Raw genomic sequence first — 17,032 nt, 5'->3', positions numbered from 1 at the left:
AGGTGGATTGCATGTGCTCAACGACCCCTAGCCATAAACTATTCCAAGTAAGAAACATTCAAGCTTTAAAAACACCCCTAGTTCGTCGGTTTTCGGTACTTCATCACAGTTCAAGATGTAAGACCGCGGACTGAACTGGCTGTGAATTAAGATAGTCTACTGGAAATAGGATGGAAGCTTGCAGTTCTGTATGGGCATCAAAGGCGGATCGCAGTAGTACAGCTTCTTAGCCATAGAGTATTGGAATTTAGAATCAGTTAAGAGTTATATTTTTTGGTATATTTTGTTGTCTATTGCGATATTTTACATTTATGGCGTAGCACACGTATAAAGTAGGTAAAATATTATACTTTCCTGTGGTATCCAAGATTCCTTTATTGTAGAATAGGCCAGGAGGTACAGAAGGTACCTGTAGGTTTTGAAGTTTGTGGATATGTCCCGCATGCCAAATCTTCTCAAATATATCTGTGTTATATATAGGCTTCATTAAACAAATGAATCACCATCAGTCTCTGTCTTATTTCCATACTTTCTACCATACTGTACTTTGGACATCGTAAGTATTTTGTAATATTTACAATGTTTCTTGTAGCTCATGAAGATTTAGTTGAATTGGTTAATCTCTTCATTCAACCAAATTCCTATTGCAATTTTTTTGCTTCCAAAATAGCCCAATCTTTAAAAGTATAACTGAAAAAAGTCACTGCCCTTTTTTACAATCTTGGCGAGAAGTGACTAGCACTGCGACAGAAGAAGACCCATACATATTTCATGAGTTCCCCCAACGAAAACGAATTAGTAACGACGGAAGAGTCGGAGTAACAAACAGTGCTTTATTTATATAAAGCAGAAGAAGAAAAAAAATCGGGAATCCGCAGCAGTGCGAGAAAGAGCCTGGTACTGTTTTAGGAAATATTGAATATTGCATCGCGATCATTCGCATAATGTCATAAATCGCCGCCCAACGACGATAATAGAAACAATGGAACGGTGCAACGTTTATCCGAGGGCCCCATCTAACGCGCTTGTTATTATAATTGCAGAAAACGGCTGAATATTATGCTATTTACATACGGCCGTGTGTCGTTATGACCTCCGCCGATAAGGGGGCGCTATTTATGGGGGGCTGTCCGCTCGATTTTCCATATCGGTATTCGATGCCGCCGTGAACGAGGGGCGTCAGAAATGGGGGGTAAGAGGGGAGGGCGGATGATGCTCAGTGGGTAAGCAAGCCAAAGGCAGTGATATTCCATATTCTGGTCGATTTAGGAAGGAGTATTCGGGCTTGGAGGCTTTTATTTTTAACATTGTGTCGAAAGTATGTTTTTTTTATTTTTTTTTACATATTGTGGCATTTTAGGAACTTTTTTTTAATCAAATATTCAATTCCAATACCAATTCACAATGTCTTTATTCACATACTTTCGCTCCGTTCGTTTTAGATTTATTTAGAAAATTACTTTCAAGGGTACGAAATACAATTTAAATATAGGTAACCCGTTTGTCGACTTGGTTGGCGCAGTGGTCAAAGCGATAGGGCAGTCGTCCTATTGTTGCGATAGCCGCGGGTTCGAATCCTGCTAGGACATGGTTCTAAATTTATGTTTGTGATGAATTATAATTGTGACTGCCCATTAGACGAGGGTGCAAAATCCGACAAGGCAAATCATCCCTGTCACGTCAGTAACCAGGCTGGAAGTCTTGAAGGTTGATCGAGTGTTTGTTACTCGTCAGTCTTAATACTGAGTACCGTTGTTCAGTATTCACCTACTACTGGTCCAGTCCAGATAAACCCTAGTTGGTAAAAGGGATGCTCTAAAATAGAAAGGCTTCAAAAAAAAGCAAAGATAATTTATGTAATTTATTATAGCCTTACATTTTTCTCGTAGCATTTAAAGTGGATGTGACCAATTATCTTTGGATTGTGTAAATTATTTATGGTCTATTATCTGGAATTTTGTTTGTTTATATAAATTTTCTAATGAAAATGTTTCTGCCACTGAAAATTGCCTTAGGTATTCAACATTACATAGGATTTAAAAAAATAGTCCTTTTCGCTATGATCGCTATGATGGGATACGCATCCCAAAATACTGACGCCATAACATTGCCAGCCGACTGTTGCGTTTTTCCACGCTTTGGAGCGGGTTCATCGTGTGTAGTCCAGTCGGATGACTGTCGATTGGGCTTGGGAGTAAAATGATGGAGCCATGTTTCATCCATTGTCACATATCGACGCAAAAACTCGGGTTTATTACTCTTGATTATCTTCAAACATTGCTCCGAATCATCAACTCGTCGTTGTTTTTGCTCAAAAGTGAGCTCGCGCGGCACCCACTTTACACAGAGCTTTCTCATACATTAGCTTTCTCTTCATATAGTTGATATCTTTAGAGTGTCTGCTATTTCATTCAATTTCAACTTACGGTCATTCAAAATAATTTTGTGAATTTTTTAATGTTTTCGTCGGTAACAATCTTTTTTGGGCGTCCACTGCGCTCACCGTCTTCGGTGTTCATTTCACCACGTTTAAATTTAGCATACCAATCCTTGATTTTTGATTTTTCTGGGGCCGTGCCTGCAAACTCGGCATTAAGCCAAGTTTTTGCTTCATCTTATTTTTTCCCTTCAAGCAATATTTTATCAATACTTGAAATTGTTTCACTCAAAATGTTATAATTCACAAATTGATGATCCGATAGCTGTCAAATCCATACACGCATCTTTTGAGGGTTGGGGTTAACTAAAAAACATATGATTTTATTTCCAGTAACGCCATCTATGTGTCAGGCTGGGGACTTTTGAATTGACGTTATAAATACTGTTCTCGATGTTCTGGAAGTGGTGATTTTGACCCGAAGGACAAAGCGTTCACCTAAAACATTTGAACACGAAGAAACCGTCGATGGGGATCGCTATCGACTACAATTGATGCGTTTGAGCCGGGAACTGCGCGAAAAATAGCTGCAATATGAGCAAGGATACTACAATGTTATTTTTGAGCATGACAACGCTTGACCACATGTTGCAAAACAGGTAATAACATACTTGAAAATATTAAAATGGGAATTGCTGTCCCATCCATCATACTCTCCAGGCCTTGCTCTTCCTAATTGCAACGTGTTTCACCATATGAGTCATGATCTCTCTGTGCAACGCTTCACTTCTGATGAACATACTAAAAAATGGGTCGATTCGTGGATACCGTCAAGAGATACAATTTCTTTTTCGAAATTTTCTGGAAGATGAAGTAATAAATAATAAATTAGAAATAAATCTTTAAATAAAAATGCAACTTTATTGCATGTTTACAAAACCTTGAACTCACAGTAGTAACGTATTTCTCAATATAAATTCAGTATCCATATAAAATTATGAAGATAAATGACCTACGAAGAAATATGTACTAAAAATACATTCGTCGTAGCTCGCCGACTCTGACAAAGGTAATCAAAATAATCAGATATTATCGGTACAACAGGACATACAAAAACACGCTGGCTTTCAGAATAATAAAAGGGCATACACGTTCATTACCCGTATAGGTATTCCAATACTACTAATAAGCGAAATAAACATGCATAACTTATCTAGATACACGAACACGTATAGATATTTTAAACGCCGTAATCAGTAGTGTAACTCTACAATTTACATTACTTACGTGAGCAATTAGAAACCTATATTTCACACAGAACGACATTCAATTACGGTGAGAGTGTACCAAGGTCCGCGGTTCTCTTTTTTTTCCAGAATAAAGACAATAATCGTTTAAGAAATTAATATATTATATGTTTCTGTTCCGTTTCAAAACGCAATAACGTAATTAAAGGTTTTTCAAGAAACGCGATATCATTTTCAACTCCTCTCCTTATAGGCCCTTTTAAATTTAATTATTTTAATGTAATTAGTTTACTTAAAATATTATTCAACAAGTAATCGCCATTGGATCAATAGTTTCAGACACTATGGTTTTTCCAAACATGAATGTTTCTTTTATATCTTTGTCCTAGTACTACTAAACTATATGACATATATAGGGCTTCGAGTAACTGTGGAACGATTGCCAATCCTGTCTTTTTTCCTATTTTAATAATGATGCACGTTATCACATTTCACAGTCAGCCGCAATAGACGCTTTTGGTTCTTAACATCATTAACTTTCAATGTATGGCATTCTTCAACCTTATATCTTAAATATTATACTCGTATTTATATATTTTTATATTATATATTCATTATATAGAACATCGGCACTGTATTTGTAATTTAAATTTTTTGTTTCTTTCGTTGACATAATTGAAATTGCTATGTTTTATGCATATATATTTATATTTTTATATTATTTTCAGTTTTAGTGTTTTCTAGTTGTTTTAGTTATGTAAACAAATTTACGAAACTATAAAAGTTCAAGACGTTAATGGGATTCAATGAGTGAACGGCTTAACACACCGTGAGCTGGCTTTCTGGATCTTTTCGTGAATCAGTCTCCACCCAATTTTTGTTTTAGTTGCTGACACTTTTTTCCAGGCCCTCCTGTCTGACTTCTGTTTCTTATTTAGTCTTCTCGTATTAACTTAATTTTCCTCCCTTTATCTACTTGTTTGTAGGTCTTCTAACTAGGGTCGTTTTACAGGTATGAATTTATTAAGTGTTGAATTATTAAGTAATGAATTATTGCCATTTCAAACAGTTTCAATCTGTTTAGTTCTCTAGTTTTTATCTAGTTTTGTTATAGTTTTAGTCATTCTAAAGTATTTTCCTGTATTTGGTATATTACAGTTTAATATAATACAAATTTTGAAGGTTTTAAAAACAGATGTATTAACCTATATGAGTAATTTATGTATTAACCTTTAAAATTTATTCAAAAATACGAATTACTCCTTGTAGAACTTTTTAATATCAGCAAAAGTTTATTTTATGTAATTAGTAAAACAGTACGATAAATTATTTGGAATTATGTTAAAACAGTTCTATATTTTATTAATAATTTTCTTTATTTTTCAGGTAAGGGCCACCAAGAACTGTTATTGTTTCAACATCAGGTAATACAAGCAAAATATCTTTAAAAATATGTATAACCTTCTAAAATATCTGTTTTGAAAATGAATTGATTTTAAATAACAGAATAATAATATAAAATAAAATTGAAATGGCACATTTTACTTAAATGATTCTATATAAGGCTTGGAGAATGTTATATCGCCAATTAATTTTTTTTAGGACAATTAACTGTTATTACAAATTGCTGAGGTAATACATTTATATTAATGATATTTTAACTAATATAACTTATCTTTTAATAATGGTAGATTATATTATTAATACTTTTTTTTGAAAAAATTGCTATGAAGCATTATGAAGAGTTGTAGCAACTATAACAAATAAAATAAGAAACAAAAACATTAGCTTAAGCTCTAATAACGTCAATTAATGCTAATATTATGTTCGGTTTTTTAAAACTATATTCCATATATTAACATTATAAGAATCAATTTCCATATCGATCAACAAGATCACTTTTTATTCCAATATTTGGAATGTTTACGTTCCGCTAACCAGAGTGTATCGATGCCTAACACGTCTCGGGTGGAATATTAGTTTTTGTACTTGTTAACTGCTTAATTAAAACTCTCCTCTAACCAGATATGAAACGTTCCTTCCTCTCCTATTTTCGATTCCACATTATTTCTTCATGCGTTTATCGTCGTTTCACGACCGACCGACTTGGTAACATTTTAATTTATTCATAGATTTTTTCGTTAACGTTTCGTCGAGACCGTAATCGTCTGGCTTTTTAGAAACGTTTTTTTATTGTGGTGTTAGGTCAAGCATGGAGTTCTTTCTCCATTCAATTCATTTGTTATTGGGTGTATTTTTGTTTTCTGCAAGGCAATGTATCGTAAAAAATAGGTGATGCGAGGGAATGGTGTAATGTCAGTGATAACTGATTCATGCTGTGGGCTTGTGATATCTGTGAAATTGGTAGCATACATTATTCAGAAGGATATTTTCGGTTTCTAATAAGGTCTGTGGGAACAAATGTTCTTCTGGCATGCTCTGCGCAGGAGCATACAGCTTGTTTTATAACTTTTATATCGTTCCACAGTGGAGATTTTCTTTCAAAAATCAATAACATGTCAATTGACCTGTTATGACCTGACACATAGATGGAGCTACAATAATTAAATCCATATATTTTTTAATGCTGCTTCACTAAGACAATGCATCGTGTCACAAGTCAGTGAAAACGATGCGACTATTTTCTGTTCTCAGATCTCAAAAGAATGCTCACTGGGAAGAAATTTTCGTCGAATGAATAGGAGATCGCCGAAACTCAGACCTATTTTGAAGCAAAGTACAAATCGTACTCCAAAAATGGTATCGAAAAGTTGGAGGTTCGCTATATTCAGTGTATCACCCTTGATGGGAATTATGTTGAATAAAAATAAACCAATTTTGCCAAAAAAATGTCTACACAATATTTGTGTACTGTTGTGCCAAATACTATGGTAGGCCAATGACTTTTCAATTGAAATCTTACATTTTATTCAAATTTCAATTTATAAAACATAAAAAAATTAGTATAAAATAAAATAAAGAAGCACTTTTCTTTTTGGAGTACTTCTTCGAGCGAAATTTTGTATCGAGGTTCATTCTAAGGTATTTGACGTTATTCCTATATTGGATGACACTGCTATTCGTTGTCATTGTTGTGTATGTAGTTTTATTATAAGCGAATTCAATATACATCGATTTATTTTGGTTAATTAAGTTTAGGTCCAATAATTTATATAGCTATACACCTGTTGTAATGTTATGGTTACTTCTTTGCTGTTGTATCTTACAGCAAGTAAAGTAGGTACATATAGGAGCAGGAGCAGTAGGATTTTTTTATTGTGGTGTTATGTCAAGCACTGAGCAGTTGCTCCATTTAGTTCATATGTTATTGACTGTTTTTTTTTATTTTCTGCAAAGCAATATGTTGTAAAAAGTATGTGATGCGAGGGAATGATATTATGTCAGTGATAACTGACTCATGCTCCGGGCTTGTGATGCCTGGGAAATTGGTAGCATACATTATTCATAAGGAAATTTTCAATTTAGCGCTTGCGCATTTTCAGTTGTTTAAAATAATAAGCTCTGTGGGAATAAATAACTTATTGTTTTATAAAATTAATGATGTATTGACTGGACGCGAGATCAAAAGTTTACTTTGAGATGGATGAATGACAGATGAATAGAACTATAGTGTATGATCTTTTTGTAAAAATTTTTAGATAATATCAAGTAATTGTATAATTGGACTTGATGTAAATATATATCAGTGCTCTTTTGGCAAGGTCTGCGCAAGAGCATATAGTTTGTTTTGTAACTGGGGTTAAAGTTTTAGTTTAGATTTTTTGTGTATATCGCCTTGCGATGGAGTAGTTTAGCCCCATGGAATTATTGTCATATTTTGTTAGAATTTTTTTTTTGGAAAAATCTGAAAAAAAACTGAGTGTTAAACACCATATTTATATAGAGATCATATTGATATATATTTACATCAAGTCCAATTATACAATTACTTGATATTATCTAAAAATTTTTACAAAAAGATCATACACTATAGTTCTATTCATCTGTCATTCATCCATCTCAAAGTAAACTTTTGATCTCGCGTCCAGTCAATACATCATTAATTTTATAAAACAATAAGTTATTTATTTATACTCTTGTTTAAAAATATTTTCCTTTTTCCTTGTTTATTTTACTTTTCCACATTCAGAATAATCGTAATTAGATAATTAGAGTATTGTTGATGGCTAAACTTATGTTTTCTTTGTTCGATTTGGTTGAACTCTTATTAGGAAATTTGATCTTTTCCAAATATCTTCCTGCACTATTCTTACATCCCCCAAATTCTGTCTAATATCTTTTTTTCTAATTTCAGTTTATTCGGCTTTCACTCAATATATTCTGGTAAAACTCCACCTATGAAAGAAAAATCATTACTAAAACATCATGATGAAGATAAATGTTTGCTAATCTTTTTAATGGACAAACCCCTATAACTAGGACTAGCTTAAAACTATTTCCTTCAGTATTACTTCTGTTAAAGTTGTCTATTATATCCTTTATTCCCTTGCTTACATTTCTTATTTGTTTATTGTTATCGTTTTAAAATCTGAAGCTATTTCGGAGTGGAATTTTGGTATATGTTGATTTCTATTTGATGTCTAACAATAATAATTTTGACAGATAATATTCCCCCTGGAAACAAAATTGATGCTGTTTGTATATTTTCACTTTTAAAAACATAACCTTACATTCCTCATCTACTTTTGTTCTTCAGTATTTTAACTATTAATTATTATAGAGTTATTAGTGCATCACAAAACCTATTTTTGCTGTACCTAGAAAAAAAAATAGTGCAATATGGCCGATTGTGCGCGTGTGCTAAACTAAACATTTCCTTCCGATTAGTGTATGCTGAATAGGTCTCGATGCCTGGCCAGATCCCAGTGTATATTCCTGCACCCTTCACTAGTAGGGATTAATTTATCTTGGCTGTCGTGAAGACGTCTTTGCATATTCTATCCTGCGCTCAGTCTATCTGTTCCATTTTCTCGGATTCTATTACAATTTCACGTATAATGAGTGAAAAGTTTCATGTTCCTATTGCCCGGCGTTGAATATTAAGCTCGAGGAAGCTGCCTTTTGTTTTATTCATTTTATTTAAAGCGATTAAGTCAATTAAAGGTCTGTTCTTCAGTTGTTTTGATAGTTAGTGCAAGTTTTGTTTGTTATCTTATCTAGTAAATTAAATTAGTTAGTTTATATTAGGTGTGGTGTTTTATTGGAAATGATTTATTTTGTGTTATCGGCTGATATTGCTGGATAATAGCATTACCCTCTTAAGGCATTTCAGTAAAGTGTATATAAACATCTTAATATCAATGCTTATTCTACAATCTGTTCTCTTCTATTATATTATTTGATTTTTTTATATAGCAGGATATTAATATATAGTATAATATTTAAAGTTGATTTAATATGTTTCTTTGGTCATATATTGTTTATATTTAAATTGATGGGTATAGCCACACCAGTCACAGTTGATTAAAATATCGTTTTGGGTATTTGAAGATTGGAAAAAATGAAATAAAAAAAAAGAGAAACTAGGAAAGAAAAGTTTGTCGGCTTGGTTGGCGCAATGGTCAGGACGGCAGAACGGTCCTCCTACTATTGCGATTGTTGCAAGTTCGAACGCTGCTGGGGCATGATCTTAAATTTATATTTGTAGTTATCTAAAAGACGAAAGAGCAAAATCCGACAAGGAAAATTATATCGGTCACGCCAGTAATCAATCTGGAAAGTACCGTATGTTTTCAGGTATGATTTCTAAGTTGGTCACTAGTCAGTTGGTAGGCTTAATGCCGATGACGGTGCTTCGGAGTCCACGTTAAGCAGTAGATCCAGTCCAGATAAACTCTAGTTGATAAAAGGGAAACATTCTTTTTTTATATTTTTTCCATCAAATTATATTATATATTATATTAAGGTATCCATTCTTCTTTCCTTTAAATCATTTTCATATTTCATGTCTGATTGGATTGGTCTTAGAACCCTTGAATCTGAAATGATTAAGATTACTTCGGTGTTTGTAAAACTCAAAACCTCCTCGGTATTTTTTCTCAAAATAGTTTTGTAGAGTGGGTGTAACTCCAATTTTATTGAACTGAATATTGTGGCTAATGTTCATTCACTTGCTCAGCATTTTAACATTAGGGTTCTTTAGTACTCTTCCAATGCGGTTCGTTTTTTTAAACTTCTTCGATCTTAACTTTTTCTGTGTTTTTTTTTTCTAGCTGGTGAGGACAGGATCCAAATGGATTCAAACATCCTTATATAGGACGCGAGTCGTTGTTACTTTAACATATCAGCCAATTTTCCACTCATGAGTGCTAATTTTGGTTTAAAGAATAAGAAAAATATGACTCACCATATTTGTTGAGCGCCGTTGCTCACTAGATCTTATTTCTTGAGGAAGTTATTAGCTATTAGGGTTTCATTCATATCTGTTATTAAATATGTTTCGCATAGTTATCTCTACTTCTCTGTTGATCTATGAATTGAAAATGAATCCCTAATATCATGTGTTTTGTAGTTATATATACTTGATTAACCATTGTAAGATATAAAGGAGCCCATAATATTTAATAAGGTCTCCGTTCTGTTCAGAGTGAGGCTAGTAAATAGAGGATACATTGCTTAACACATATCTCAGGAATTGATGCATGCGCATATTGGGCTTATATATATATATATATATATATATATATATATATATATATAACATAAGGAGGGAAATAAACATTACATAAAATGAAATAATAAATATATAATTGCTATATGTCCAGCTTTTCTATTTTTATAAAAACACCATCTTTAAATTAATTTACATATTTGAACAATTAATAAGAACTCTAAGAACTATATAAATAAACATTACCATAAACAAGACCAAAATTGTTTAGATCAAATCCAGCCAACATAAGTTAAAATCAAACGAAAAAGCTACCTATGAAAGCAGTGATGTTGTTCTAAAAATGTCCTAATTTGATCAACTATGATACCTACTGCAATTTTTGCAACTATTCTTGATCCACAAACCTCATTAGTAAATTGACTACCTCGAGCTTTCGGTTAATATATTATACATTTACTGTCTTAAGATGAATGATGGAAAGAAATCTCCAGTCAATACATCATTATTTTTATAAAACGATAATTTATTTATCAATGCGGTCCCTATTCCTTGTTTATCATTAGATCACTCTGTCGTTGGTAGTTTTATATTTTGTTTATCTGATCTAGGCCTACTTTTGTTAATAAATTAAATTATTTCATAGTATCGCTCTTCACTGTTCTTGCAGCCTAGCAAAATGTCTAATTTCTTCTTCTCTAATTCTCTGAATTTCACATTCCTCGACCTCGACTCCCAACAAATTCTAGCTATGTCTCACCTATAAAATAAAAATTAAATCTAATCTAGTCTAATTATTACGAGTACCAGTTACTACAATTTTTGCTACTATTCTTGATGGACAAACCTCATTAATGAATTGACTACTTCCAACACAAGTATCATTTTGTTCTCTGTTCTTGTGATCATTAAATTTTGGCATATGTTGATAACTATTCGATGTCGGTGAAAATGATATGTTATAAATTTGGCAGCTAACATTCCCACTATAAATCAAATTTATGCTGTTTGGGTTTTACAACTTAAAAAAAAATAACCTTACAATCTGCACTTATCTTTGTTCTTCCATATTTTAAAGCCAGTGCATGTTAAATTACCAAGAGCAACACAACAATTTAATTATTATTCCTATAGAATCATTAATGTAACACAAACATACTCTTACAACGTCCATACTCTATGAAGCGTTATACTTTCTCAATATGTTTTTTTTCTGTTTGTCTAAAATCAAGGTATAAGTAAAGTCATTTGTTATATATTATAGGAGCTATTACAAATGTTCTGAAAATATACTGTTGGGTGTAAGTTGTTTTTTTTTTGAAGGATTTTTTCTTGACAATCTGATCGAACCACGTCTGTTATCGGAGACAACGTACATATTTTATATAAAAAAAGCGATTGGTTATTTTAATGGTACTTCCGACGATTGAAAAACAGCACAATGGACAGCTGAATGTGGCAACCGAATAAAGTCGGTTCGTGCTTTTTTTTCCTGCGAACCCTGGACGGCAAAGAAAAAAACGCGCAGGACGGTGCACACGGTTCGAAATATAAAAAAGTGCGACGAAATATATTTTTACAAGCCGAAAACAATGCGAGTCATGTAGAGATCGGATCGGTGGCTCGATATTATTATGGAATGCACGATTTTGTGTTCGAGAGAACCCAATATCGCGCAAACCATACGCCGGCTAAATAAACGCTGAATTATCAGATTCATAATTTCAGGGCCTGGCAGACTTGCTTCGTATCTTTCGCTTGTTGTATACGTGTTTTAGCAGCGCGCTGCGATCGGAGAAGAACGGTACGTAGTAACGCTCACGAGGGAAGAAGAGTCTATAGTAGGAATGCCCAAAAAAAATATCGATATTTTTTTAAAACATTTTTTTGATATTTTTCTCAAAAAAGTATCGACAGTTGTCTACAGTCTATATTACCCATGCCTAAAAAATATAGATGTTTTTCGATATCTAAATAAAAAAAGAATCGACAGTTGTAAATGAGACTATCGATCTTTTGTTTTAAGATTTCACCCCCGTCCTTCCAGTGATTTTTATTTTGTGGAAAAATAGGGTTGGAGTGAAGAAGTATCGATATTGCTAAAAATAAGTATCGACATATTTGTCCGATCTACACCAATAATATTTTTCTCCGCGATCAATATCCCTAAAGTGAACAAGATGTAGTGTATGATAATAGAACACATACTTAAGTACGTGGGTGGTCCGATAAGTACTTAGCCTATAAAAGATAAACGAAAATTTGGGAAAAGTGGAGATATTATTTGACCCAGCGATGTTCCAATTTCTTTAACCCGTCTGAAAAATACGTTTTCCCGAGCTCGCCAGAATGGGCCTTCTTGGCGGCGATGACCTTCTTACTTGACCCAAATTTTTGCTCGTCGTGTGACTTTTTTAAGTTCTGGAGCCAGAAGAAGTTTCACAGGGCCAAATTTGGAGAATACGGTGGATGGGGCAGCACTTGGTAGCCCAATTCGACCAACATGGCAGTGGCAGTCTTTGTGATAGATTGTGAATGATTAGATTTATTTATGCAATCCTATTATTGTACATCGTAGGTCCATACTGGCTTCAATAACAGGTCATTTGAAGAGTCCCTGGCCTGTCACATCGATGGCGCTACTAGTCAAACCGTCAAAAGCTGCGTGTAAAAAATTAACAGCTGTCGCATCATTAGTTTGTAAATTATAGCATTTTGAGTGAATCAACTTTTGTTATTGTGAAAAAAATGGATAGAAAGGTATTTCGCGTGTTGATAAAATATTGCTTTTTGAAGGAAAAAATACAGTTGAAGCAAAAACTTGGCTTTATGCTGAGTTTCCGGACACCGAAAATAAACCATCAAGGATTAGTATGCTAAGTTTATACGTGGTGAAATGAGCACCGAAGACGGTGAACGCAGTGGACCCCAAAAGAGGTTGTTACCGACGAAAACATAAAAAAATTATTTTGAATGACAGTAAATTGAAATTGAATGAAAGCTCTGTGCAAAGTGGATGCCGCGCGAGCTCACTTTTTACCAAAAACAACGACGAGTTGATGATTCAGAGCAGTGTTTGAAGATGATCAAGCCATAATAAACCCGAGTTTTTGCGTCGATATATGACAGTGGATGAACCATGGCTCCATCATTTCACTCCGAAGTCCCATCGAGAGTCATCCGAGTGGACTGCACACCATGAACCCGCTCCAAAGCGTGGGAAAACGCAGCAGTCGGCTGGCAAGGTTATGGTGTCTGTATTTTGAGATGCGCATGGAATAATTTTCATTGACTACCTTGCAAAGTTGTCCTTTCGTACTACAAAAATGGTATCGAAAAGTTGGAGGGTCGCTATAATCAGTGTCACCCTTGAAGGGAATTATGTTGAATAAAAAACTAATTTTGCCGAATGTGTTTCACAATGGTAGGCCGGGGACTTTTCAAATGACCTGTTATTATATTAAAAAACAGATATATGAAAACTGAACAAGGTGGTATCGAGGAATATGTCTTCCATGTCCCAGAAGCAGCGTCGTTATGTATTTGAAGCCAAGGGGGCAAAGGCGGTTCTGGTCAAATATGAAGTGCTTTGTTTTTTTTTTTGTGAATTTCATCAAATTCCGTTTATAACAAGTTAACAAGTATGTGAAGACATAACTATAGAATTAGCAAATTATAAACAAAACCCTATGCAGATTATCGAAGTGCATATGTGCATAAGTAGCCAATAATAACTATATATAATACATAACTATATATTGTTCGCTTCCCTGTAGTCTGGGATAAGAGGACGATGACGACGACGACAACCACAGCACCAAAAAAAAAGCAACGCGTTTCGTTCGGAAACGATGATGAATGTACCATAACTTTGGCCGCTAATGATCTTGGCGTGTCTTCTAACAGCCTCGAGATTACGGTTCGCAAACAGCTTACATCCCCACCGGATTTTACAGGTCTAAATTAAAATGTTATACCTCGTAAATTTCATCGTTAACTTTCTCTGGTTTGTTCTCCGTTCAGTTTCCATTACAGCTTCGGAATATCTTTGTTTAATTTCTGTATTTTATTGTTTGGAATTCGGATTAACATTTTTAAACGTTCGTGTCTATTAAACTAATTGATTGGCGAAAAGTTATTTCGATTTTTTTTCATCTTTATTTACGCGATTTTTTATAGAATAAATTATTCCCAAATTTTGATCAAACTGTGTAGGAAATACATTTATTACCTGGCAAAACAATGCAGATTTTTTTTACTCTTTGTGATTCCACAATCTGCCCTATAGGCAATAAGTATTTCTTATGTCTATATTATATTTACATGACATGCAGAAAATCACTTCATTAAGCAATCTTCTGTATAAAATATTATCTTACTTAATTAGTTTTTTTCTAACGCTTATTCTAAAGTCTCCATATGTCCAGTAATCAGATCAGGTGGTGTTAAACATTTTAGTCTACGCACTTCACTATCACGTCGCATAATTAGCTGATTAGCGAGTACATTGGGATGCACTGACACTCTTTCGAAGTACTTCACACAAACACGTTGAATTACACTCGTTATAGGTTCTAGAGGAATATCGCATTGTATCAGTTTATTTGAAATATAGTACGGAGCATCAACGATGGCACGCAACACCTTATTTTGGAACCGTTGAATGATGGATATATTAGATTTGCTAGCGGTACCCCATAGTTGGATTCCATATGACCAAATAGGATTGAGTATAGACTCATACAGCAACACCTTCTTATCTAATGATAACTTGGATTTGCGCCCGATGAGTCAATACATTTGATATAATTTCAGTCGAAGTTATTTTCGTTTAGAGAGTATGTGCTTCTTCTAGGTTAGGCGTCGATCTAAGTGCATATCAAGATATTTAACTTGCTCTGCTTGGGGGAGTTGACGATTATTGATATTCGCTGGTGGACATGTTCTTCTACGCAGGGTAAACGTTACTTGGGTGGATTTTGTTTCATTGACTTTAATGCGCCATGTCTTCGACTATAAATGTATTTGATCCAGGTGCCACAGTAGTTATTTTTGTGGTGGGTAGATCGGCCGTATACAGAAGATACAGTACTGGACCCAGTACACTAACGGAACTACTTGCGGAACTCCTGAATATATGGGATTTAATTCGGTATGTTCATCGCCTTGATTTACAATAAAAGGTCTATCAGTGAGATACGATTTTAGTAACTGATAGTCCGGATGAGGGAGAAGTTCCTTTGGTTTAATCTGCAAGCCCGTATACCATACTTTGTCAAAAGCCTGAGATATATTTAGAAAAGCAGCCGAAGAATATCTTTTGACATTTAGGTCAGTGTTTATTTTGTTTACAAGTCTGTGCATTTGTTCTATAGTCCCATGCTTATTGCGAAAGCCGAATTGATGTTCTGGAATAATTTTTCTTTTTCTATTATATAGTTTAGCTTCTTGGTGTATAGTTTCTCGAAAACTTTCGAGATTATCGGTAATAAACTTATAGGTCGGTAGGAGGTCACATCTTCTGGTATTTTTCCTGCTTTAAGAATCATTAATATTTTAGCTACTCTCCAGATGCTAGGGAAGTAATTAATTCGTAGCATAGCATTAAATATAAATGTTAATAGTTTCATACCCTTTTCTGATAGTTCTTTTAAAATTTTACCAGTTAAAGTCATAACCAGGAGATTTTTAATTCCATTTTTAAAGTCCATTTGATATGACGAATCCAGAAAGATAGTAATTTTATTTTCGTCATCTTTATGTAACTGAGACTGGAAAGGTTTAAAAACATTTCTTAAGTGTTTTGAGAAAATGTCGGCCTTCTCTTTATTGCTTCTAGCCCAATTATTTTCGCTTATTTTGATAGGTCTCTTAAGCTATCTTCTTGCTTTCCACACCGAATGGTCTGTAGCCTCAGTTGGTGTCAAATTCTCTAGGTATTCTTGAATGCCTTGGTTTTGTTAATTTTTGATTAGTTCTTTTAGTTCTTTTATTGCCCTATTAAATTTTCTTTTATTCTCTTCAGTCCTTTGCTGTTGCCAACTCTGTCATAACTTTATTTTTTCTGATATCTTTTTCTGTATTGCACATGATATATGTGTATTTTTTCTTGGAAATGTTTCATTGTTAGGAGTAGCGGAATATGCTGCCTCCTGTATATTTTTTGTAATGTTTATTGCTGCTATTTCTATGTCAATTTCAGTTTGTAACGGTAATTTTAGAGATATGTTTCGGTCCAAGTTTTCTCTAAATGAGGGCCAGTTAATTCTATTATTGCACAGAGAAGGGGTCTTTGATGAAATAAATATATTTGATTCTGCATGATACTTTCTTGTGCCTATCTTTTTTGTAAGACAGAAATCTACAGTATCTGGTTTTTTATTTCTATCTGAAGGCCAATATGTTGGTTCACCAATAGAGATATATTGTAAATTATCTGTCTTTATTGCTTTTAGCAGTTCTGTCTTTTGAGTTTATTATTCTTGAACCCCACATTAAATGTTTACAATGCAGATAATAAATAGAACGGTGTATTGATCAACATTTTAACATACAAGGCACTACATTGATGACTATAATAACGATAAACGTCTATAAATTACGTCAAGAATGCACGCCTTCCATTGTGATTTGTTGTTATATTAGGTGTAGTACATTATTTTTATTTTAAATTGAAAAGCCAAGGTTTGGTTTGGTTTAGTTTACCAGAATTAGAAACAATGGATTCAACTGTTTCGAAAGAACTTGTCGAGAAACATATAGGGGATGGATAAACAT

The 17,032-nt window shown here is 33.7% G+C and overlaps 1 protein-coding gene across 1 annotated transcript in view; it reads left to right on the top strand.

Annotated features, from left to right (window-relative positions):
- Window positions 1-17,032, top strand: part of Su(var)3-3 (lysine-specific histone demethylase Su(var)3-3) — a 543,194-nt gene that overhangs the window by 96,068 nt on the left and 430,094 nt on the right. The window lies entirely within an intron of this gene.

The sequence above is a fragment of the Rhynchophorus ferrugineus genome, unplaced genomic scaffold (genome assembly GCF_030347505.1).
Source record: "Rhynchophorus ferrugineus isolate W39M unplaced genomic scaffold, kcgeb_rfMv2 rfM1, whole genome shotgun sequence".
NCBI classification, from domain to species: domain Eukaryota; kingdom Metazoa; phylum Arthropoda; class Insecta; order Coleoptera; family Curculionidae; genus Rhynchophorus; species Rhynchophorus ferrugineus.
This window is presented reverse-complemented; position numbering and strand designations above follow the sequence as displayed.